The following is a 27,140-nucleotide window of genomic DNA, read 5'->3' as shown; positions in this document are numbered from 1 at the left end:
CAGCAGCCGTGGTCGAGGGGAAAATAATTCCTGTTTCTTCGTCTCGACGTCGCGCGCAAGTGAAACTGACGCGGATGGTACGAGTCGAGGTTTTTTTTTTTTTCCTTTTCTTTTGCAATCCTTGCTCGCCGTGCTTCTCCTCGTTCCTTTTTCATATTTTACGTACTGAATGTACGTACATATACCCACATACATATTACGTACAAATGTTCCTCTCTTTCTGCAATTGAAGACGCGCAAACGCCGCGTTTGAAATTTATTAGCTGTATGTGCAATCTGACCTCTAACTGCAAATGCGTGTGTATAATACCCGATAAACAACAACGTTAACGTCACCAATCGCTAACAAACTTGTAGTATTTAGGTTGTCTTCCGTTTATTTTCCTCTTTTCCTTGCGCTTCAGCTGTTTTGTCATGAAATCTTCTCTCGTCTCATCGTCAAACTCGAATTGGCCCTCTGTCGTTTTATTTCCCACCTCTGGTCATTTCTAATTCTTTTTCTTTATTATATCTTGAAAAAATTATCTAGCTGTATTCTCTCTTTTCTAGTTTCGGTAGTTCATTCCTACAAAGCGAGATCGAAATTTTTTTATCATAACAATTTATATGGTAAATATTGCTGCATGCTATTGTCTTCTTCTCGATCGATCGCGTTTCGTATCTTCTCTTTATCTACCCAGTATTTGCGTCGAGATTTGCGAGTCTGTGCAATGTATGTTGCTTTCTTCCTAGCTCAAATCTCAAGGATGAAGATAATTTTTTTCATCTCATCTTTTAAAATTCTACTTAGTTTGTTACATGTATTCCGATATTTTATGCGACAAAGGATATTAGGAAATTTTCTTTCAGTTGCAGTTTGCATTTGATGTACACGTATGCGTAATGCATATACGTACGTAATACCTTCCGTGTACCTGTTTAATGCAAGTCAGGTTATAGGTGGCTATAAGTGGCTGTAGGTATATGTAGGTATGCGCGTTTGTCAAAGAAAATAAGAAAACTAGATCGGTTATGTCGGTTATATTACGTATGTACGTACGTACCTACGTAAGTAGTAAGAGATTACTTTTCCCTTTTTCATTTTCTTTTTCTTTTCAGCCTCATATACATTTTACTTCCTTTTTATGCTTCTTTTACAATAGTTTGATATTATACTATACATGTGCCGTGACTGCGTGCATACCTACCTGTGCAGGTATATTACATATACGTACGATACATGCGTGAGTAGACTGCGTAGGATAAAAGAACAGGTCGCTGGACGGACCAGACATTTCTAAACCGCTCCAAACTCCACGGTTAGCTAGCCTAGTCGGGGATGCGTGTGCCAGAGAGGCAATTCAGTATCGTCGTATGTAGGCACAACGGTTTAAATACTGGTGTTTGCGGTACGGATGGTGTACGTATGTATTGCACGCATGTACGTACACGCACGTATAATATATAATCGATGTATTTGGTCTGCTCTCACATCAGTGGCGCCTCTCCCAGTAACGAAAGTACATCACTGGTATCAAATTTATACATGCATATGTATCACGCCCCCGGAATCCTTCGGGGTATCTGATATTCACGCTTGTTATTATTCTACGCTGTACGTAAGTACAGTTTGGTAATTATACTCGCGCGAACAATACAGGTTTTGTTGTTTATTATTATGTATCTGAAAATAGAATCTAGTCGTTCGTAAATCTGGCAACAGAGATAATGTATGTATACCTGATATCTCGTTGGAAAATGCGATACAGTGGGTATATATAATGAATTGCAAAATTGAGGTGTAGTGCCCGAAATTAAAAATTCTTCTATCTCTCCCGCTCTATTCTATTTCATCTTATTCCGCTTTATTTTACCTCTCTACTCACTTCTTTATTTTTATACGCAGTACCCCTCATTACTTACTTATTTATTTATTTTATTTATGCTTTTACCGCTAGCCTCTACTTAACCTCTTTACTCACCTATCTATTTTGTACATTTTGTTTATTCTCTGTTAACTCTGCACGGAAAGATCAACATCGTGTAATGAAAGAAAAATTGTTTCGATAAATTAAATGCGGTCGTCACGGCCGGCAAAGTGAATATCAAGTATTAATACACCAATTCATGAGTTGGACGAACTCAATGAGAAATATTTCTATTGAATAAATTAATATTTAGTACAAATACGAGGATCTACAGTCAGCGAAATATTAAGGCCAACGACCTGTGTTACATGGTCGATATGAAAGTCATTTTCTTAATCTGAATATCCCACTTTTTGGTCCAACAAATGTTCGATCAATGCAAGATCATATTCTAATGACTTAAAAAAATATCAGTTAACGGAACTGAATCTTTAGTTGGAAGACAATGTGAATAAAATTGAAAAATCAAATGAGCGCGATCTTCCACACAACGTAGAACGCTCATCTTTTGACGGAATCTTTTTTTTTTTTTTTTAACCTAAACGAACCCTTTAGGAGGTGCCACAGTGGAGAATCGTGAATTGTTTTCTTCCAAAACACCCTAATATGTATGAATGTATGTATATCTCCTACCTGGTCGCACATTTGTATGCCGCTCCTCTTTCTACGCTTATCCTCTTGTCTTGCTTTACTCTTAGTCGTAATGCCTGCCTACGCATCTTATTCTGTATTCTTTCTTCTACAGAACTTCTCGCCTTGCCCAACATTGACATGGATAATTTCAATGAACTATTCTGTTCAACTAATCCTTCTCTTTCGCTCTCGAAATAAAATTGCGAGCGACCTGCCGAACTTGTTCGTATCTAATCGACCGGAACGAGCGAGCGACTAAACGGAACGAAATGTAACGTAACGTAACGCTGGGTAAAATGTGATTAATTTTGCTCCCGTGTAGGACTGCGAATAACGCGTGAGATGGGGGTGGGGGCTGGGCACAAACGGCATGAGTCCAGCAGCTTAGAGAGAGAGAGAGAGGGAGAGAGAGAGTAGAGTGAGCAAGTACTAATGCTGTGGCAGGAAATCGTTATTTTAAATTGAGGACAATAACGTAGACAATGCCGAATGCCCCCCTTCTTTTCACGCCCCTGTGGCTCGCAGCATCACTGATCTTTCTCGCCAGCCTCCTTCTTCCCACTTCTCATTCTCCTTCTTCCTCTTCTCTTTATTTTATATAATTTTTTTTTTTTTGTAGCCCGCGGTGAATCTCTATACATAGAGCCGTGTTTTGTGTAGGCACAATACGTACATGTATAGATGGGCATATAAACTACGTGTCCTCCGACTGGTCCGAGAATCATATACCCACATATCGCCTCCGGCTAGCTTAGTAAGCTGAGGCTTGGCTGACTGCTGCTGCAGCATCTATCTTCTCAAGGGGAAGAAGAAGGAAGAGTAGGAGGCGGGGGAAGGGGGGGGATTACGGAAAGCAGCTGCCAGCTAATAACCTTCCTTACTTCTATCTCGCCTCTCGTTTTCTAAACTCTTGTCCAGGTTTCGGACGGATGACCTGCTGATATTCGGTGCACCGGTCTCACCATCTCTTCCTTCTCTTCGTCGTTCGCCTATCCCCCCCCCCCCCCCCCCCCCCCCCGTCCGTCCGTCCTCAATCCCTCTCACTTTGGGTTGTCCTTGAGACGCGAAGCCCTGCAGGAGAAGAACAAGCGGCAAGCAGATGGACCTCGGATGCTGAATTCTTCCCGTCCTCACGGAACAGGTTTCGTCATTTTTCTCATCCCACTCTCTTGCTTCTTTTCTGCCGTCGAGCCGTGAGCTGCTTGCATGTTTCTTCGCTCCACGCTTCTATACGGCGTTGCCCTTGCTGCGCAATCTCTGCGACGGAGCAGGGAAATTTTCTCAGTGTTTGAATCAATTTTTATATAAAATAGACGTTAAAGATATAATTTTCTCCATGCATGAATTTTTTCTTGTTCCTTCTTTTTTTCAATCGCACATAAAATATGAGTAATCATCACATCTACAGGATGAAAATTGCGGATTTTCATTGGTTTCATTCGGCGAACCGAACGAATTTATTATTATATTATATTACGATGTGACACTCTTTGAGCCCTGAGGTTAAATATTTTTTTACCTTCCTCATTTTTGAACTTTGTTTACATATACGTGCGTGTATCCAGGGGATAAAAAAATGCGTGTATATGTTGTATGCATATATGAAATTAAAATCGCGTATTTTATATTCGGTACAACACGGAGCTGTGTTTACCCCTAGTCCGGCAACGTGGCATTTTTTATTAATATTATTATATAATGGTGTCCAAGAATTTCATATCGCGAAGAGAAGAAATAACGTTGTTTTTACGCGTGTGATGACCGCAGAAGATTTCATCAACAATTTACACCAACGATTGTGAATCATTGTACAATGCAATAGGGTGTAACAGATAAAAATAATTTGGGATTTGCCACCGTGGCATCGCCTTAAAAGTTTGTTTAGATTAAGAGAAAGCTTCTGTCGAAAGGTGAACATTTTGTTATATGGAAGATCGTCCTCCATTGATTGTTCACTTTTTATATTTTTCTTTGTTTTTCTTCTCGAAGTTATGAAGAATAATAGGAATTTTTTTTTACTGCTAATCAAAATATCTATTTACGTCTTCAGTTGATGTTTGAGAAGTTGACAACTTTTTCGTTATTAATTCAATCTCATAAAATACTTATAATTTAATTTAAACTTTCAATTTAGAAAAATAAGATTCCCTTTAGATATATTGTTATGGTTATACAGATCGTGATCTTTCGGTTGAGTATAAATTCCAAGAATGAAACAATTGAAGTGCTAAAACATGTCTCTTTACAAATTCAAAACAACGTAAAACAAATATAACAAAAATAGTAACAAACGAAACGAGGAGGACTTTGCACATAACGTAAAATGCTCACGTTTTCACAGAATCTTTCTTTTAAACCAAACAAACTTCTTGCCGGCTGTTACTTTGGAAAATCGCAAATTATCTCTTTCCCGCAACAACCCTGTAATAGAAGAATATGCATATGTAACCTACCTACGTGCACGATCTCAATGAACAGTTTTTCCTATCTCGAAACCGACTTTTGGTATCTTGGCTGATAAACATTATCATCCTCTATAGTTTCTCTGTTACAACACGCGTTTGACACGAGATGCGTACCCAGAGGTGAACCGCCGCGTTTCGTCAAAGGCTGCCTCAGCCTCCTTTCCCTCCTCCTCCTCCTCCTCCTCCTCCTCCTCCTTTCTCTTCTCCGCCGGGTCGTCGTCATACCGACGGAATTACAGGGCAACAGTCAACCGCTGTGTCAGACGGTTAGACGAGAAGACTAGGGGGACAGGAAGAAGGAAAGCACGAGTGAGTCGTCGAGGAGACACAGGGATTGAATCGGAAACTCGATTTGCAACGCCAGAGGACGAGGAAGCGGGTGGCGTAACTTCCGTTTGAACTGCAGCATTGCAGCACCGGAGCCCGTCTCGAAACCAGCATCCCACGCGTATACCTGAAAAGATTCCCGACCTTCTCCACCGTTGATTTCTCTTTTCACCCTCATCCTTCTCCTCCTCCTCCTTCAACAGTCAACTATCACCTTCGTCAGTCAGCCACGCCGATCAACAGCGTATCCGGCATCTTTGCCGTTGCCGAACCTTGCGGCAGCTACACACGAATATATTTCTCGCAATACTTAATTACAATAGTAAAATAAAATAAATACAACAGAATTGTTCTTTGAAACATTTTTGTTAATTATTATAGCCTGAGGATGGTCGGCAGGGCCCGGCCGAAACGTCGGAAACGTTTAAACGTGTTTACGTTTTCCAAATAATTAAACTCTCTTTACCTGACCGGAATTTTCGACTAACTTCATCTTCAATCAACCTCCTGGTCACGAATTTTTTCACAATACTTAATTACTTCCGGTTTTCTGTTTCCCAGCTGCGGTTCACTCCGTTCCCCTCATATGCTAACGTTTCATCTCGTTATTGTTATTATAGGAAATTATTACACCTGCAGTGGCGTTGGTAGGTGTAATAATTTTTTTTATTATAGTTATAGAGTAATGCTTGGAGTACATATTATATTCTATTGAAGGAACAATAGTAACGCACGATAAATCTTCCGGTTATCAGCTGTTAGACTCGTTTTAATTTTACTATCCTGAACCATGATGCGTATGATGGTTACGGTATAAGGAAGAAAGAAAAATGAAAAACAAAAAAATTAAGACATCAGCTCAGAACTGTGAATCAATCACAAGCGTAAATTTCACTGCATGCGGGGTAGAATAAAATCAATAGTGCGAAAATTCGTCTCGACGTGACAGCCGCGACATTGATGTACATGTATATTATGCATACATATATATGTATATAAATATATACTTATATACCTGTATACAACGTTATAGATTTGTACTAGGCGGAGTGTATGTAGGTTAGTTACTCAGTTTATACGGCGTTGCGTCGAAGAACGGTGCAGGATGGATTTAAGTGGTGGCGTGACAGCACCGTCGTGGAATCTCTTCTCCTTCCTTGGTCGCTTGCCTTGCCTGCCTGCTTTTCTACTACTCGCTTGCAACAACCTCAAACCCAAACTTCTGCAGGCGAACCTTCCTTCGAATGTATGGATACACATATACATACATACATAAGTGTGTAGAGCCTTGCCGGCCGGCAATCTAGCGTCATTATCGACATTACGGAGCTAGTTAGTCTCATTTATATTCACGGACCTCCGGACTCTACTCTGCTCTACTCTGCTCTCTTCTGCTCTGCTCTACTCTACTCTACTCTACTCTACTCTACTCTACTCTACTATATTCTACTATACTCTCCTCTCCTTTACGACGCGACGACTTATATTCAACACGCGACCCGTCATCCCCGTCACCTCCTCCATCATCTAACCTTCACCTGACCTCTGACCATTTCGATGTACGTAGCTTGACTGACTCTACGAATTTGTGCACACGTCAAGAATTTACGACTTTTGTTACGAAATCTTTACTTCTCCTCGTTGAAGATGACGTAGATACTTTATAGGTTACGTACCATAGACGTAGCATATATAATATGTGGACGAAGAATTCGGTCTTTTTTTTGTTCTGAAAGATTCAAATTTCTTTAACATGCCATTAAATTTGTAACTACTACAGTAACACGTGAAGAGAGAAATAGAAATTTTAAAGTAACCATTCTGTGCACGATTTGTAAATTTTCAAATCAATCATCTTGATTCCCTTTGTCCAGTTTGTATACATACAATGCACATACATGCACACTACATACCTATCGCTCTGCCTGAGAAGACCTTTTGCCGCATAAATTAAAATCAGATAAACCGGAAATGAGTCCCGTGATTCACTCTGTATTTATGTATTGTATTCATTTATACGTACATGCATCACGTTTTAATTCCACCAATTTCGCGCGAAATCTGCTATGCAACAAATGCAGAGGACACTTGATCGTGTATAGATAAGAGTGCTGTGGTGGTTTAATCGAGCTCAAACCTTTCGAAACATTTGTAACCCAGGTTCACAAGTTGAACAAGTTGAAGAAGTTGGAATGATATATGCCGTAGCCTCATCAGAAATTTTGTAATCACCACAGCTGTTGGTGATCAGAATAAGTACATTTCTTTATGATACTCGTTTTATTATTATTACATCCATCACAAGCGGGGGTTTTTCTTCGTCGTTGGAGAACATGACCGAAATAGCGAAAAAAAATTGTCATATTATACATATTACAGTTTGTTGTAGAAATTCCATCGCGGGAATAACAATCTTATGCCGAAGTCTAAAATTTGATGATTTTTCCTTTTTTCCATCGAATTCTCTGTGTGCGGGTGCGAATTACTATTACACTCAGCGGGAATCGCGGTTCCATGTGACGTACGGTAAACACGAGTTTGCGGGCACTGTTGCTGTTGTGGTGTTGTCATTCAGTACCTCACCGCGGTTTCTTATTCTCTTTGTTGTTATTCCCTGTAACAAAAGCAGTTTTATTCATTGAACGAACGACGCGGTCAATACCGCTGCTCAGTGCCGATGGTAATAATATTTGTTGATTCCATCTTATATTTCGTTGTTTCAAGGTATAAACAAAGTATAAAGAACAAAAATCAATCATTCGATCTCTCGTTGGGCGATTAGGGCAGACCGCGGCGGCAGCACCATTTCCGTCGAATGTCCATGTGTTTTACTCGAACGCCCTCATTGTGTTCACCGTTATCTGGTTTATTATCCCGTTATGCGTCGGCGGACCCGTGTGAAGGGGCGTTTTCGCATTCGCAAAAATCTACCAGGCGTCTCTTGCAGGTTTCGCGAGGTGTTTTCATCCGTTGATGCCGGGAATTTACCCCCCACCCGAAATTCTCCATTCTCTCTCTCTCTCTCTCTCTCTCTCTCTCTCTCCTAATGATGATTCATCCCGCGATTCATTCCCAACGCTTGGTGACCCGTCCCGCTCATTTGACATCTGGCATCAGCAGGTTGTATAAATTGGGCCCCCTCGTTCAATTAGGATCTTACCGCTGGTTATGTGTGGACAGATAGATGGATCGGGGAAGGTGATTATTAACAAAAGACGGAGATCTGCAGGTCTGATAATTTGTCGGGAGCTCGATTGCTTATTATACGTATAATGTCTAATAACGGGAGAATTCGTGTTAAATATACCTTTTACCTGTCAAAAATCATAGTTGAGTAGAAGGAAAACTAGGAAGAGACACTTGAAAATTGCATCAATACCTAGCAGAATGTTTTTTTACTTCGTAGTGTTGTTGGAGAAAGGTGTTGCTGGTTTCTTTTTTATTCTTTGGAAAAACTGCTGAAACAAGTTTCTTAAACTTGAATTGAAATTTTCCTTTTAACAATTTTTCAAAAGTCAATCATTTGCCGAACGCTGTGATATGTTTTCGATACTGTTTTTCTCAATTCTTGTGCTTGTTCAACTCTCGAAACTTGCTTATTATTAAATATGTGAATTTTTATGAGAGGGGGTAAAATATCTTCTAGGAGGTTTTTTCTCGTCGAGTTTCTTTCAATATTTAATCACGATGTAATATAAAAATATTGACGACGCAATGTCGTCGTCAAAACCAACGTCGTTGACGTTGAATAAACCAATGCCGAATGGGAAAAAGGGGATAGCTTTGTCATCATATTCCAATCTATATAACCTATCGAAAATGAAAGGTTCGTCGAAGTTCCGGTCAGGAAGAAGAAGAATTTAATAGTTGAAAAACGTGAATATACAAAATCGACGTTTCGGCCGGGCCCTGCCGACCATCCTCAGGAAATAAAATCTAAATAGTTAACAAAAAATAGGATGCTTCAACAAAACAAATCAGAGTTGAGAGCATGGAATATGTTTAACAATACAATATTTGTTGTTTTACAGAATTAAGTGAAAATTAAACAGTTTTAACGCAGCTGTCAAAGTGACAGTTTTTCAACTCACATCATCCCATCAAACACAAAAAATCTGTCGCCATATCCTTGTTCGATCGCTGCCTTAAAATATCAAACCCTCAATTCCTTAAAAAGAATTTAAAACTTGTAGAAACAACTCTTACTTCCAATGGCTACCCTATCAAATTCATCAATGATATCAAAAAGTATAGAATAGAAAAAATGTACAACTCGATTGATTGGAATGTAGACTCCAACAATCCAACTGATGTTAATGATAAATTTAAAAACTCTATCTCTATACCGTATGTAGAAAATCTATCTAGCCAAATCCAAAAAATTCTTAAGAACGAGGGAATTGAAATTACTTTTAAAATATCTAATACTACCAAACTGTCTCTTTTTTCTCATCTTAAATCTGTTACTCCTAATTTAGAGAAAATCAACTGTGTATATAAAATACCATGTCGAGACTGTAGCATGAGTTATATTGGACAAACGTCACAACACCTAAAAAATAGAATTTCTGGTCATCGTTCTAATATCAAATGCCATGTCACTGAAAGATGCGCTTTAGCAGATCACGCTTTGACCCTGGGTCACAATTTCGATTTTAACAACTCTATAACCCTTGCTACAGAACCGAATTGGTACAAACGCATTATCAAAGAAATGATACATATCTCTAAGAACAAAAGGAACTCAGTTAACAAACGTACAGATATCGAAAATCTTAGCCACCTATACTCCAACATCCTCTAGTCTACATTATCGTTGGTTCTCAAAACAGTAACGCCCCTTACTCCTGATTGGTCACTGCCTTTGTACTCCATGATTTTCGAGCACAGTTCAAATCTCACACGTGATCAACAACATAGATTTACGGATAGTTCCCCGCTAACCTTCACTTCCGTCCGAAATGCTGTACCACTAACAACATCTAAGCATGTACCGGTTGTCATTTTTTGTGAGTAATCTTTTCTAAATTAATTTAATCTTTTCCCATCTCCTTTGTTCCAAATTATTAATAAGCTTTTTTCTGACAAATTTTCATTTCTCTTAAACCAATTTTTCATCTGATTAACCTATCTTCAAATTTTGACACGTAACCTAAAACTGTCACTTTGACAGCTGCGTTAAAACTGTTTAATTTTCACTTAATTCTGTAAAACAACAAATATTGTATTGTTAAACATATTCCATGCTCTCAACTCTGATTTGTTTTGTTGAAGCATCCTATTTTTTGTTAACTATTTAGATTTTATTTCCTGAGGATGGTCGGCAGGGCCCGGCCGAAACGTCGATTTTGTATATTCACGTTTTTCAACTATTAAATTCTTCTTCTTCCTGACCGGAACTTCGACGAACCTTTCATTTTCAATCTACCTCCCGGTCACAAACTTTTTCCAAATATATAACCTATCGTTTTATTATCTCTCGATATCGAGAAGTCGTCGTATAAGTATGTCATTGCTGATGTCACGAGAGAGAGGGAGATAAATAGATAGATAGATAGATAGATAGATAGATAGATAGATTTAATTTATTTCACTATAGCAATATTGGAGAATGTAGATATAAATAGGAGAGAGACGAATACTTGAGAAATAGATAGATTTAAAGAGAGATATTTAGATATTTATTTAGAGAGAGAGATAGAGACAACTATCGTCGACTGTTGAAATTGATAATTAACGATAAACACGCGCAGAGGTACGTATTATAATAATGCGCCCAGCGACTTCATTAGCTCTGTGCTCAGGTGGTCAAAGTTGATCCTAACTCAGTTTTCGTTTATCCCTTCACTTCGTCAGTCGGTATACCGAGAGTATCGCGTTAAAGCGCAAAACTCCGAGCCACGCGTCATCGCGTCACCGCCAGCGGTAACATACGACCAACTTTTACGTGAGTCGATCTCGTAGCGGACAAATCCTGCGACGCGACTTGCACCTGTCGCGCGTGTGTGTGTACTGTATTACAAAGGATGAAATCACCCCTTTTGCCTCCCCTTTCCGATCTAATAGCCGTCGTAGATGGAAGACGTGTAAGAGCTTTCATGCCTTACAAAATGAATAAGCGTGCCGCGTCAAGCAATATTATTGATAAGGTTGAAGTTAGTAACGTTACTGCAACAATGCATATCTACGAAAATAGTCGTAATTTCACAGTTTAAAATTCTCGGAAATTCAGTAACTCGCAACGAAGCAAAACTGTACTTTCATATTTTTTTTTAAACACAACTATTATTATAGTTCAAAACCGTTCTGAAATTGAAAAACAGAGATTCTTTCTCAAAGTTTCGTACGTTAACGTTACCGACTTCAACCTCGTTATTATTGTAATAACGGTTAATCTCCAGACTTTAACAGGAGCACTTCGATTTGAAATATATCTACTTTTTCAAACATTATTCTATGCCGTGAGATTTCTTTGACTCGACGTTTGCTTATTACGCGTGGAGAATACATTCGTTCCTCGTCAGCCATCCGTCGCGTCGGTGCCAATCGCTTAAAGCATCTGCAGTAAGGTATGTATCTATAATAGCAGAAATGCGATCTTCTTGAACGATGAGGTAAAAAAAAAAAGAGCAGAAGAGAAAATAATTCTCACTAATTTGTTCGATGTTCAAATTTCAAAATTGCAGATTATTCGCAAAAAGTAGAAGCAACTAAATCTAGTTTCTGTTGTCTTTCCGTCAGACTTCTTCTCAAAGTCGATTGATTGCTGTCGTTTAAAGAGAGCGTCCATCCGCCTGTATTTAATCCCCCTGCTCTCCTCTCCTCTTCCTTTTACACCCGAGAGGCTTGGGCGTGTACGCACAGGTACACATGTACATATTAGTATACGTTTCTTGTACGAAGCGTTAACCCGCCAATCGCTAGCGAAGTTTGCCTCGTGACAAATAAGCGCACCACCTGTTGGAGAACCTGCGGCACTACCGCGTCGCCGTCTGTGTCTTACCTTGGATGTAACCGGGAATTTATACTTTTCCCTATGATCGGGCACAGCTGCCTATTCCTATCTGATCGACTCAAGCTCACGTGCGTGCACCCTTCAAGAAAAGGAGACGAGTAATAAAAAAAAAGTCAAAAAAAAATTTAGCCCATTTTCTTTGCCTCCCGAAAGATCAGCTGTTTTTTAATGCCCATATTTTTTCCGCCAACTTGTATCTCTTGTGGTAATTGTTCATACTTCATACAGTGCATAGTACGCATACGTAATGTGACTAAGATTTAGAAATTTTCCCTACAGACCTTCAGTTGGAAAAAGAAGAAATATGCATTTTCTCCCCTTTCCTTGCGGTACGTCGATTTGATTCTTGGAATAAAAATAATGATTTCTTCTTCCTCTTTTTTCTTTGTCTTACCATCTTGATGTCTCGTTATAAATATTGTTTCCTTACCTATCGTGTTCTAATTTCTCATATCTTGTTCTTGAGAGAAAAGAAGATGCTGGGTAGGGTCTTCGAGTGAGGACGAGCGAATTTAGCGGTAGAATATGGATGTGTACCCGTGTACGCATATGCGTATGTGTATGTATGGCATGTCGGCAGCGGTGAGTTTCCACTAACGCAACCTGGCCAACCTTTCCTCCTCCTCCTCCTCCTCCTCCTCCTCCTCCTCCTCCTCCTCCTCCTCCTCCTCCTCCTCCTCCTCCTCCTCCTCCTCCTCCTCCTCCTCCAGTTCCTGAACCTTCTCCTGTCGCTAATCCCAGCTCGCGTGTAAACGCGGGATTACGTGGGCTCTCATTCCGCCAGGATCCTTACCCTCCTTACCCTCTTCTCCCTCTTCGCACAACCGTCTTAAACCTCTCGGACCAACACCTGGTCCCCGCGAGTCTTGTACCTTCGCCATCCGTATATATGTGTGTGCGCGCGCGCGCGCGCGCGCGCGTGTGTGTGTGTGTGTGTGTGTGTGTGTGTGTGTGTGTGTGTGTGTAAATAAATAAGTAAATAGGTAGGTAGGTGCTCATACACCTACTTTAATTATTATCCGCAAGTATGTAGCGCCTAAGCGCCACGGCCACGTAGAGAGTAGTTATATACTTCTGAGTAAATAATTTACAATATATGTATTTGAACTCCAATACAAATGCAATGCGAGATACGATTTCAGGCGGTTAAAAATTACCTCATATGAATTATTATTAATTGCATGGATCGGTGGTAATTATAGCTTTTTCTTCGACTTAAACATTTTACTTGATCGAAAATTTTTCAACATATTAATTTTTTTGCTAAATAAAGTTACTAATTTTCTTACCAAACTCGAAACTTGGAACATCTTTATATCTAATAATTACGTGCGGCAGACGTGTTGAAAGAATTATTTCATCAAAATATTTTTCTATCTCATTTAAAACTTTGTACATTTACGCTTATAGCCGCACTTATTATATTGCGTAAAATTCACGGCTGAGTGAAGATGTAGGGATATTGCTTCACGCGGAAATTGAGTGAAAAAAAATTGGAAATAACTCACAGCTGTATGTATTCTACAATTGACAGAAAAAAGAAAAAAAAAAAAATACGCCAAGCTGCGCATTGATATAAGTTTGATCACGTACGAATATATTATATATCTGATGGAAATATCAGGAGGAACGAAAGAAAAAGAAAGCGAGGCATTTTAACTACAGATGAGACACCGTTATATGTACGTTATATACTACTTATTGTATAGTACATAGGTGGAGCACGGCGAGTAGTAATTGTACAGTGGAGTTTATGGAGTAAGAAGTAAGACGGAGAATGAACAAAAAAGAAACGAAGTAAGAGAAACAGAAGAAAAATGAGCGGAGAGAGAAGAAAAGCGACTCAGGTCGCCGCTCTACTTATTATACTGAGGTATACTTATGTACCTATGTCATATAGTCAACTGCACCGAGTTCAGAGATTAATTATTTATCACGTTTCTGCTTTATCTTGTTACATTGAATTTTATATTCTATCTTTCAATACCCTCTCAATAACCTAGGTAAATTTTGCAATCAACTCAAGGTATCTGCTTACCGTTTTTAATATTCTCTATGTGACTTGAAATTTTTATTTTCGCTTTGGCCGAGAGGGTTTCTATTCAGCGTAATTTCATATTTTTACATTTCCTTTATTTTTCGTTCATGCTGACAGCTTGATTAATTTATTGTTGCTTTGTTGAACTTTGAGCAAAATTTAATTATCGAGATTGCCGGCCACAGCAATTTGTGCGAGAATTTCGTTCGTTTTGTTTTTACCGAGAACAATGATTGTATTGTACTATAATTTTTATTGATTCGTTAGATTCGCGGCGGCGGCGGATGGATATTCGAATACACTTCGCAGAAATTGTTGGAAAAATCAGTTGAGCCTGAATTTTAAACGTAGAATCGAATGTAACAGTATAAAAGGTATAAGAATTGTGCATCGAGAAACTTACAGTGAGCGAATGAAAAGACGGCGACGCTCATTCTTCCTATTCTTCGTTCATTTCCAAAGTTTTCGCACATTCCATTTCAAACAATCTTCGGGCCTGTAGACTCGCGATTCTTCATTGTCTTCTTATCAAGTTACCGTTTTCCTTCGGTATTCAGTGATGCGTATCAAGTCGGCAAAAGAACCCAAGCAGTGCAGCTAGGCATACCAAAACGCGGTGAATTTTTGGATGGCAATTAATTGAATTATCGTTGAAATATCAATTAAATTATTGAAATGCAATATTCAATTGTATCGAATTAGTCGTATTCAAATAGACAAATCAATGATCCTCGAGGGGTTGCCTCGGTTACATTTGATCCTTCGCCTATCAATTCGTCGTGTATCGTTAAATGAAAAAATATAAATACAACGTTTGCGTAGCTCATACAGGGGTATCGATTCTAACTTTGTATTTATAATTATAAGGTAACGAGGCCGATACACCTATAATACTGTTTTAATTAAGCGGTATTCATTCATGCCGCGTTCAAAGTACATATTGTCTAATAATCGATTGATTAAGTAATCAGATTAATTTATTTCCCAAAAATCTACATATACCTGTTACGTGTAGTACGGGATGCTTATCATGATCATATTTCACGGCAAATTTAACCGTCGCTATATTATGTTTTTTCTTCTTTTTATATTGGTTTTTTTTTTCTTGGTAGTAGTGTACAGTGTAGAAGCAACTTCAGTTGCCAATCGCCATCGGATATTCGGTCCTAATTGAATCCTATTTTTCATCGAATACACATTATCATGATAAGCCTGCGATGTTGTTCCTTCTTCGATTACAGACGGTATCGCGATTACAGGAACAAGCTCGTCGGGATACGATTGCCGTACGATCCGGCTGAAATAGATTTTCATTAAATATCGCGTGACAGTTAAATTTTTCATGTGTTTATTACAGTTGACGGGTCGGTTTCCAATTCAATTTTTTGTTGTAAAATAAAACTTCCGAGTGTTCCGATTGTTCGGCGAAGCATGGTTTTTTTTCTGTATGATTACGCACTTAATTACGCAATTTTAAGTACTAACGTATTTTTTAGTAGAAAATTCGTAGGTACAATAGCCTGTGAAAATCATCCTTCCGCACGAAAGGAAACGATAACAATGCAAATACAATGATAACAATTTTGAATTGTTATTATATCGCGAATTGGATCCGCGATTTTGCATTTACCGTTCGTTTGTATAATTCGCAGTGCCCGCATGCATGTATATGTATGTGTGCAGAGTTGTCGGCGAAAAAGTACGTTGTTTCATCATCATTATCATCATCATCATCATCATCATCAGCATCAGCAGCAGCAGCAGCAGTAGCGGCATCAGCAGGGATTATTTCTACACCTTTGGATCATTTCGAAAATCCGGAATATGGCAGGCACTTGTGAATTGGCAATGTTCGATTTTCGCCAATCCTCAACTTTTGAAATCACCTTGAAATCTGTTGTGGCGTATTTCTGGTATTGGAGAATTTTCCTCTCGAAATTTCACCGATGAATTCATTGGTGTATACTGTAATTTTCACCTCAATGAAACGAAACGAAAAGAAAAATGTATAACACGATTATGCAAAAAAAAAATTGCTATATGTTGATTTCACCAAACATGGTGATCGTATATGATTGAAAAAATGTTGAATGGATTCGGAAATAAATGTGCTTTCACTTCCACTTGAGTAATCATAAGCGAATTGTTGTTTCACCCCTTTTTTCATCGAATCAAAGAAACAAAAAAACACGTTTCTTTAACAAATCGTGTCTGCACGCGTGACACGTTTCCAGGACGACGGATGATGACGCTGCGTAGGATCTACTTACCAATTCGCAAATTCGCAATGTGAGCATCTATGAGTTGAGCTATATTGATAGATTAATCGTGCGATGAATCGTGTTGTTATCGAAACGATACGAATCAGTGCATGGCGTATTGTACATACATACATACATACATACGTGTAGCATATTATATGTATACGTGGTTGGCAAGATGTATGTACATACGTAGAATCCAATTAACATTCCAGCCTCTTTAAATGCCCACCTACCTACCTACCCCCCCCCCCCCCCCCCCCCCATCACCCCACCCGCCCACCTACCCACCCTACCCACCTAAGTTATGCGGTATCGGGAAAGCTAATTGCATAGGTGCTTGCTGCAGAACCGCCGGACTTTACCTACCGTCTGTACTATCCGCGAAACACGGTTGCATAAAGTGGAGTAAGTGTGAGGTTATCGTACGTACAGCAGCACCGCAGATTGCGTCGACACGCATGCACTGTAGAATCGATGGTTCCGCAGCTTTCCTTCTATTTCGATCTTCTTCTTTTTCTGTTTCTGTCCTGCCGCAGAGAGCAGAGTCGATATTATCCCCAAGTTTTAATTACACCTAATTAAATGGTAGGTATAAGTGTACGACCTCCCTACATGAGGCATGCATTATACATACATAAATTGTTTGTACATTTATGCGGAGATAAAAGGAAAACTTTTATACAATTTCGGTTTAGCACACTTTCAACATGTGGGGGACATATTTCTCTGTGCGTCGATTCAACACCAAATTTTCACTAATCTATCAGCATTCTTTCACCAATCATCTTTTAGGAGGCACTATTCTTACGTGAAATAGCTTCCTCCTAGTTCAAACTACGAAACGACGAAAGAAAGAAAGAAAGAAAGGCGAGTGGTTGGAAAGTCGCTGCTACTGGCGCCGCTACTACAACCCGCCAAATAAACTTTGAAATATTGTTGGTCTTGGCTGCCGGCGTTACCGTTGACGTGGCTCCCACCTGCACCCGTTCGCTTCTCTTAAATTATACGCGGCCTCGAAATGAAACCGGCCCAAGAGCCAACCGTATTACGTATTAAAGTACGAAACGTACGCACCGAGACCCGAACTTACCCAGGAATTTGCAAAGTTGTTACGGTCCGTTCCTCGGCGAATGAAAATATTTCGTCGAGCTTCGTCGGTTTGTTGAATACTCTTATGTTATAATGTTGCGTTTAAGGTGCAACGTAGTGCAATTCAGGCTGAGAAGATTGGAGGAAAAAAAGAAGAAAGCTGATTAAATCCAGTCGGTCAATTTATTGCACCGGTAAACATGTCCGGGATTTCTTCTTTTTCTTACACTTCTTTGTACAGGCTATTAAGCGTGTATATAGGCGCTGTTTGTAGAAGACGAACGCCTCTTCTTCGGCGCTTTTTGCTCTTCTCGTTCCTCCACCTTATCAAGAATGAGAGAGTCTGATTAAAACTACAAATCAAGACTTCGGCCGTGGTACGTTTTTCGCTATACTCGTAGAAATCGAGCTGCGCGAGCATCTTGAGTGGTCGAAGGATAAGAAAATGGGGTAAATAAAGAAGAAGGGAGAGCGGAGGATGGCCAAAGGAAGAGCGGTATACTTACTTCGGCGTATCTTCCGGGTCCAACAACTTTCCCTCCCCATAGTAGCTTATTGTTAGCACCACAGTGTAAAAGATGCTACTATACGTATATGTACCGCAGGCGGAGAAGAATTCTTCGGAGGTATTTCATCCCTCGTGGGACCGGTTGGGAAAAGAAGTGAATATGAAGAACGTCGGACGAAGAACGATGAAGGTTCCGTTTTATTTGTTACACGATCCTACGGCGGCGAAGCGTGTCAGAGGCTCGGAAACGGGAACGGGAATACGAGGGTCAGGAGGAATTTGCCATCCCGAAAACCGATTCCAGCTGTATAGCGTATACATGTGATCATGTGTACATCAGGGTGTTTCACGTTTAAAAGTTTAAAAAATTTTTTAAGGGTGCATGCAAAAGTTGTTTGTTTCTAGTCCAAAAAGAAGCCTCAAAAAGACTGTGCACTGTAGTGCAGGTCTTAGGGTGTGCGGAAACGATTTTTCTAAAGAGGTGAAAAATTGATATTACCATCCCTTTAAAGCGTATTATTTCTCTTATGTTGTATAAAATACTGCATAATGACCCGACAAAATTATCGAAAGCCCATTACAGAGAATTATCGATATAGAAGGGTCGCAAAAAATGCCGTAATGCATTTCTCTGTAAAATATAAAAGAGATAATATAAGAATGGAAGTAAAATTTTTTTGCGATCCTTCTACATCAGCATTTCTCTGTAATGCGCTTTCGATCATCTTTTTCGGTCATACAGCATTTTTTTGCAAAGTATAAAAGAGGTGATACGTGTCAAAGGGGTGTCAATATCGATTTCTCATTTTTTTTTTTTTTTTTTTAATTGTTTTCGCACACACCAGAATTGGTGCTACATTGCTCAGCCTTTTTGAGGCTTCCTTTTGGACCAGAGGCAAGCATTTTTTCCAGCACCCATAAGGAAATCGAATTTTAAAAAAATTTGCCAACACCCTAATATCGCACGCACATGTTATATTACAGCACACTGAAATGAAAAATATTTCTTTCTTTCCTAATTGATTCCGCGTTGAGATCCAATTAATATGCCGTCTATCTGTTCCTGTTTTATTATACCTACCCTTTTGAAATGTTTTCTCGGTCCCTCCCGCGGCACAATACAGTACGAAACTGAATCTTGCAGCCCTCGGGCTCCCTTGCTTATCGCCAATTCGTTCGAACAAGAGGTAGACACAAAAGCGTAACAACGACCGATGGAAGGGCTTTCACCCTCCTAGCTTGCAATCTCCGCCGTTACCCCCACGAGCTGCGCCCTCTGATCCGCGGCTGGACCACGAAAATTAACGGTGTGTTTTCAATTTTGACAAAGAAAAGGGAGGGAGGAAAAAACAAACGAAGAAAGATGTAAAATTGAGAGAGTGGAAAAAAATCAAAGTGAAATACCCGTTCAGAGGAACAATTTAGACGATGATAAATATTCATTGAGCTTTTTTCCCGAATTTTCCGGGTTGGTTATATTATTAGCCACATTTCGGTTTATGATTGGTTGTCGCAGTAGTCGAACATTATACGCATTTCGATGCGATCGATTTTGAAAGAACGTCGTCTTTTTAGGTCGAAGCGACGAATCGAGAATGAAAAAGCTGTACGTACATTGCTACAGTTTCTTCTTTTGAAATTTTCAATTTATCGACGTATTTCAAGATTATCGTAACGTAGGTTTAAAACAAACTGATTGTAAGCGAGAACACAAGGCTTAGGCTAATTGTAAGGTGAATTTCAGACTGTTAAGACTGTTTTAAAATACATTCAGAATAAGTTACACAGGTGAGTGGCGTGCTGTAAGGAATATGCTTTATACTTTATATTTATCTCAACAGTTCGTGTTGGTTTTTAAGGAATTTCGTCACGCTTGCCGAAGCGGAAAAATTTTGTGCCCACTTTCAGATTTTACTTATGGTATAACTATATATGTCATGAGGATAATATGAGAATTTTAATTAACGAGATAAAGCTGACGTTAAACGGTATCACCCTTGCCTTAGCTGCGGCTGCAACCCTATCTCTCTCTTTCTCTTTCGCTTTCTCTTTCTCTTTCTCTTGCGTGCCTCAGAAAATACCACTGGTCACAGGGCATTGCTACAATTAATTATGCACGCTGCTGTCCGCCATTAGGGATCAGATCAGGTCAGATTCGTTCAAGTTGGGCTCCGTTCTTGATAGCGCCAAGTTCTTTTCAGGTTTATTACAAGCGAAAGAGTAATAACGGACCGTTTTCGTTGCATACAATTATACATATTAAGGTGTCCACTATTTTGGACTTTTCCGAAATTTGACTACGAGGCCCTCTCAGATTGATTCCAAGTAAATTAATAAAAATCTCCTTCAAAGCACAGAACTCTATCTAAACCCTAAACCCTCGCGCAAGCGGGCAGCCTAGTCAAATTTCGACAAAGTCCGAAATGAAAACCTTTCTAATACGTATGCATATAGAAATAATCATATACGCGCCGAAATAGCTAAGTTAAGTATATATACTTTTCCTTCGCTCCGTATGATCCAAAAATTGTTGAAATTAAAAAAAAAAAAAAAAAAAAATAGCGGAGCAGAAACGATGACCGAAACAATTCGATAATAGTACGCTTTGAGACGGCTGTGCATATCGCCACTTGCATGTAACGTGTGTTCTGTTTGTAGAAGTGTTAGATATGCACGTACGTAATATAAGTGGAGGGGCACTTAAAAGGTATGTTACATACCCATCATGTGTATGCATGTATGCGTGTATGTATGTATGTATGTATGTATGCATGTATGTATACTACATGGGCGTCGTCGCTCGGCGAGAGACGCGTTGCGTGACTATACGGTAATACCTTATTTATACCTTATACCTAGGAGGACTGTAATACGCTCAAAGAAGAGAAGGAGCCAGTCCACATCCGGCTATAAGTTATACACGATACGATATTTACACATACCTTATAACCACCTAACCTCTCTTATGTACATGGATATACACTCGGTATACTTACATGTAAAACGCTGTCGATGCATTCTCTCTCTCTCTCTCTCTCTCTCTCTCTCTCTCTCTCTCTCTCTCTCTCTCTCTCTCTCTCTCTCTCTCTCTCTCTCTCTCTCTCTCTCCCTCCCTCTCCCCCCCCCCCCCCCCCCCTCCTCCCCCCCCCCCCCCTCACCTCTGGTAGGTACGAGAAAATACATGTGGTCAGATTTTCCTTCTCCCACCCTTTCTCGTCTTACTCAATCAATTCTTTCCAAATTGTCATTTTCTTCGCCTCTCTTTTAATTTCCCTTCTCCGTAACGTGTGCATTTGTGTAGTAGTGGATGGAGATACGCGTTCGCACGTCTCTAACATTATATCACAGTTGACACCGTGCAACAGAGTCAAAGAACTTTTTGCAATCGCCTAGATGGTTCACGTGATTTTCATTTTCTAGGAAAGATTTGCTTTTTCTTTCATTCACATTCGTTTTGAAATGCCAGTATTTACAATTTTACGAGAATCGTATTGCCACGAATGTCCAGTGGAAAACTGATTTTTTGCTGTATATAGAGTAGAGGCAGTTGCAATGAGTCAAAATCGATGTAAGCACCTGTACGTATACGATAATCTGGAGTAAAAAAAAAATTGAAAGAGTCTGGAATATTTTTGGAAAATCTAATTTTCTGTAAAACGCTTATGCGATTATTTGGTAAATTCTTCAGTACGACTCTTTCATACTTCGTATTCTCACTCGAAACAATGCGACGGTTTTTTTTTTGTCGGCAATTATAGACCTCAAGAACTGTTTATCGAATCCCTTTTTGGGATATACATTCATTATTTAGTAACCTGCCACGCGTACACTGACATTTTGATCAATGCAAAATTGTGCCGCGCGTTTTTCCAAAGTACCGCACTTGTTCCATACTACAGCAAATTCGGACACATTATTTTCTTCAGGTATAAGTGATTCTACCAACGCATTTTTATGAAATTATTTTTCGGAATTTATTTATACGAATTTTATTAGACTTTTTATTTAATTCAACCATTTTATTTTTATGGTTATTGGAATTGTGGGCTACTGAATATTCTAATAGGTATGCTCAATAATATTAAATAGAAAAACGTTAATTTATTCCGAGTTTTACATGTTCCTCGTTTATTTTTAAAATAAATTACTATTACTTCTATAGTAGAACACGATACTTCGAATCCCGTATCCTTACGAATAGATCGGAAAAATAGTTACTTTCAATGGTAGAATATTTTTCATTTCCCAACGACACGACATCTATTTGAAGAATTTTCACTAAAAAGTGAAAGTTGTCTTTTTTTTTGGCTTTCGTAACGTACCCTACGGCTGTCACCACTTTACACATTATAAATGCAAGAAATGGCAATGTCCGAATGTGCCCCACTCTCCCCTAAAGTGAATTTAATATTTTTTAATTTTTTTCTGTCACACGTATCTCCATCGAATATGTGGCGAAACTTGTTTTTTCTTCATCTTGAATAGCTGCAAAGTGATTCCTCGAAAATCGACTCGTCTGACTTTCTTTCTGTTCATTGGAAAGTATTTTACATTTGCCGTTTTTTTCTACACGTTCGTTTTTTTTTTTTCTTTTTTATTTCTTCTTATTTCTTCTTACCTGATGTGAAACTAAAAACTGAGAGGCGGAGGAGTCGAGAAGGACGATGGTAAGGGGGTAGCGGAGGGTGAGGGTGAAAATCAATGAGTGATGAAATTCTAAATAGATGTGTACGTATGTATATCAACTCTACATATACGCATATTGGTATGTATATTGTAATACATAGTTGGGGATCGATGAATAAAATAAGGGTTGACATTTCAGAAACGTTACGGTATATGCCTGCATAATAGGTACATATATAGGAGTCGTAGCCACTGCTTTTCTTATCATTATTATTCCTTGCGAATCTGTCAGCTGCGCAAGTCAGCCGTCCAGCTGGACTGGCTCGTGTCGAAGACAGGCGTAGAAAGAGAAGTTAAGCATGAGAGTGAGAATGAACAAAAATTGAGAAGAAGAAGAAGAAGAAGCAGAACGAAGTTTGCTAAGAACGCGCGGCGTGACGCCCTCGTCAGGAAAATCATACCTTATGTATACCTTAGGTATACATATTGCATGCAATCGCGATTTTATTCAAAACCCGCCAAGTATCGCATAACGCTCCCTTTCGCATTTTTCTCTTTTTTTCCCTTTCTTCCTTCCCCCTTCCTTTCCTTTGGCCCTTTCGTAACCCCCGGAGGGATTTATTTATCCCATCATCGATGCGAGGAGAGATTCAATTTCTTTTTTCCACTATCACGCATGTGCACACTTTCAGTAGCCGAGGAGGTAAAGAAGTATGGGTGTCGCGATACGCAGGTTCGCTTGTACCTACACACCGTCTGCCAGACTTGTTCTCTCTCGCCTGCAGAGGTGTGCACGTGTGTGTCTACAGAATATTTGAAAGAGGATAAAAAATACCCGCCAACACACTGTGCAGCTGAATGTTTTCTTCTACTCCGAATTCGCTTTTGTCTTACTGTATGCCCACGAACGCCGCCGTATGATGTTTGCTTGAAAAAAAAGGAGAAGGCGACAGGGCGTTGAGAATGAGAAGTAACACTAAAGCCGAATGAATGAAAATAAAAAGCATAAACAAATAAAAAAAGAATAAAAAGACTGAACAGCGAAAGAGATGGTATCAAAATTTGGGCTGCGTGGGTGGCGTACGAGGCACTTCCGCAGACTGCCGACGATTGATTCTCTCCATCTCGTCACGAAATTGAATTTTTATAACCCCTTTTTTTTATCACCATTTAACCTCAAGCCCGACGTTCAAGCGTCGGGCTTACCGAGCTACTGCTGCTGCATGCCGGATGCTCGGCTTTACAATTGAATTCGAGAACCGTTCGAGATCTATCTCTAACGTTTAATGTTGACGAGTGCGTGCTGAAACCGACGTGGCACAGAATAAAACCAAGTCATACAAAACACTCGATTATTTATATACAAGTTATGGTCCAAGTTGATGGTGTCTTTTGCTTTATTTTTTTGTTTTCGCCTTTTTTCAAACGCTCTGCGACTGCAGTTTCAGCCTTCTCATAGTGAGATTATTCGGCATAACGTGTGATGAAAGAGAGTAGCAAAATAGATTTGGATTAAATTAGCTTCGTATAACAGTCGAACGGATTTTTCTTACGCAAGCAAATTGCAATGTGGAAAAGAATGACCAATTACGTATATACCGCTTGTAATGCACTTATTATACATATCAAGTAAATTTATAAGGTAAACAATTTTACTTTAGCTTTAGTATGTACGTATGATATGTTTCAAATGATGGTAGACACTGTTTTTAATTATTCCTTTTCTCTTTCAATTGTTTCAGCTGACAAACGCTGACGTGAGTACTGACAAACGCTTCTTTGGCTTTCTTACTCGGAATCAACAACGTGTTCAATATTGGGCCAACATTCTCTGTATTACCCGTCAATTGATCGCTGTGTAAGTATACCGTATGGTAAATAAAATAGATGAGAGATGAAAAGAAAAATGGAAAAGAATTTTTTCCGTTCATTAATGACTAAGCGATTTTTTCATTCGTTGAAAAATTACAACGTCGTCGACTCTCGAGATATCGTTGCTATTATTTTTTTCACCGAGGGTGGTATACAGAGAATAACAATTCTTGATACTCGTTTAATAATACTGTAGGAGATTCTGTTAACTGGACTCAAACTGCGTTGTGACGCGTCGCGTCGGTTCGCGGGTTGGCATTTTTTCACATCCCCGACGACCATCTCGTTGATCACTCGAGCTTTTTGGTGTAGATTCGAAATAGCGCGTGTACAATACAACCATATACAGGGCTAAGACGAAGCGGCAGCAGGTGCCCCCGTAAAAATTGAAATTTTACCCGGGTTATCGACCCCTTGGCCAGTCTGCATGCAGCAACGACGGCGATACCGTTGGCTGCATATGCGCGTTACACATTTTCGTCGGGAATCAAACTGCCGCCCGCTGCCGCGGTGTTGTGTTTAGGCTGGAAATACACCGACAAACGGTCGTCTTCGTCGGAAACTGATATTTCTGTGGATGCCTGCGCGTGGAACGAACCATTCGGAACGGAAACTTTTCTTTCCGAAATTTTGTTTATTTAATACAACGTGCTCGAAGTATACAATACCTAGATGCGAAATGTATCCACAGAGTTTTCCCTTTTCCTCGGCCATGACTGTCAGCTTGCCCATCACGGTGCGCTTTTACAGCTACTAAAACGTCAAATTTATGTCCGTTGTCTATTTTTCTTTCCCAGCAGGCTATACTTTCTCACTTTCTATCAATATTCTCCTCTTACGTCCAGGTCGACTGACAATCTGTATTTCTCGAATTAGCCTCATTTCAACATACCCACAAATATTCAATTCATACTAACTTCGGTCGTTTGTACAGATTGATGATCTATTGGATTTTATTATAGCTGCGGATGCAATTACGAGAATCGGGAGACTCCGTTTAAATTTTTTACAACTTTTCCTTATTTCGATTTCACAAATAGTTTTTCCCATTAGCTGAATTTGTTAAAAAAATAATGTGCGTATGTTTTATTACTTGGAAGAAAATGAATAATATAATAATATGACTCGACGGTGACTGTAGAAATTAGTCGAAACTTTGATATTACGATTATTTACGATTAACTCATCGTCATTGTAACATTGAAAGCCTGGAAAATGGTTCGCGGAAACCTGGAAACATTCTTTACACTTCGAGCAATAACATTGTTACTCAAGATGCCAGTGCAGGACGGCGTTATCGATTATTATCAAAACCTATCGATAACGAATTTATCGGAAATTGATACGTATCTGTAATGTGTACTTACGTGTAACAAACGAGTCGTGGGAGGCTTCCATAATCATGGCGTAGTTTGCAGCTTACAATTAGCCTGACCGAACTTACCGTGAGATTCGGTCTTCCTCTCGCGCGAACATTCATCATCGTTAACACGTATCCGTATGGCGTATTCTAACATCGCTGTAGGTATTCGCCACAATGCCTTTACCTCGTTTCGCTTCGTTTCATTCTCGTTCGTCCGTTCCTCCTGACGACGATGATGATGATGATGCTAATGGCCGGCTTCTGCTATTTCTGCTACGATTTTCGCGTTTGTACCTCTGATAGGCGGCGTACGGTTTAATTACGTTTTTCGACACCTTTATACGTCGTACCGAATTACACACGCATTGTTTTCCCAATTAGACAGGGTCCGAATCGGTGGTACTGGATGCTGAATTTAAGGGAAGGCGAAAATTTTCCCGTTGTCTGTTTTTTTTCTTCCATCAATTTCAATTCTCGGCATGTCGTAGAGAGATCTCGTCGTCTGTTTGGGCGGCCGGTTATCAATTTTAATGCCATTGCCACACGGTAAAATTCAAATCGCCTTACTACGTTTCGTCGTAACCAAACAAACCGCAACGGAGTTGCAAAATTTGACAAGACAATTTCGCTTTAAACGGTACGTGAAACATACATATACCTATAATGTTGAATTCAACAGGAATCATATGGAAACTTGTTAATTTTTGTCATTAAGAAGTTTATTAAGAGTGGTTACAATTATACATATATACGTATATAATCATGTCTGCCTTGCAGTGAAGGAATTTTAATTAGCCTTATGCGGTTGTTCTACCCACGTTAATGTACGCTTTCAAATTATATGTAGAATACGCACATTCGTAATTTGAATCGTTATTATCCGGGGTTGTAGTCTTAACCTCTCGTATCTGATGCAACTTGGCTTTGTAGCTTTAGGTGTATGACTGAATTATATACCGCTGTTGCTGCTGCTGTTTGGTACTGCAGTTGTATCGCGTTTGATGAAGCAATATAATATATACCTTGTACACGT

General features: G+C 39.4%; 1 protein-coding gene across 9 annotated transcripts in view; it reads left to right on the top strand.

The window, feature by feature from the left end:
* The window catches only part of LOC107224301 (fat-like cadherin-related tumor suppressor homolog), a 222,825-nt gene that overhangs the window by 8,763 nt on the left and 186,922 nt on the right, over positions 1-27,140 (top strand). For 8 of the 9 annotated variants that reach the window (XM_046744536.1, XM_046744535.1, XM_046744538.1 and 5 more), the window contains exon 2: positions 24,615-24,629. The gene's annotated coding sequence lies outside the window, so the exon portion shown is untranslated. Of the gene's footprint in view, positions 1-24,614; positions 24,731-27,140 lie in introns of all 9 variants that reach the window. The other variant, XM_046744533.1, reaches the window with a different exon arrangement.

The sequence above is a fragment of the Neodiprion lecontei genome, chromosome 6 (genome assembly GCF_021901455.1).
Source record: "Neodiprion lecontei isolate iyNeoLeco1 chromosome 6, iyNeoLeco1.1, whole genome shotgun sequence".
Lineage (NCBI taxonomy): Eukaryota > Metazoa > Arthropoda > Insecta > Hymenoptera > Diprionidae > Neodiprion > Neodiprion lecontei.
The sequence above is the reverse complement of the archived record's forward strand: the minus strand, read 5'-3'. Positions and strand labels throughout refer to the sequence as shown.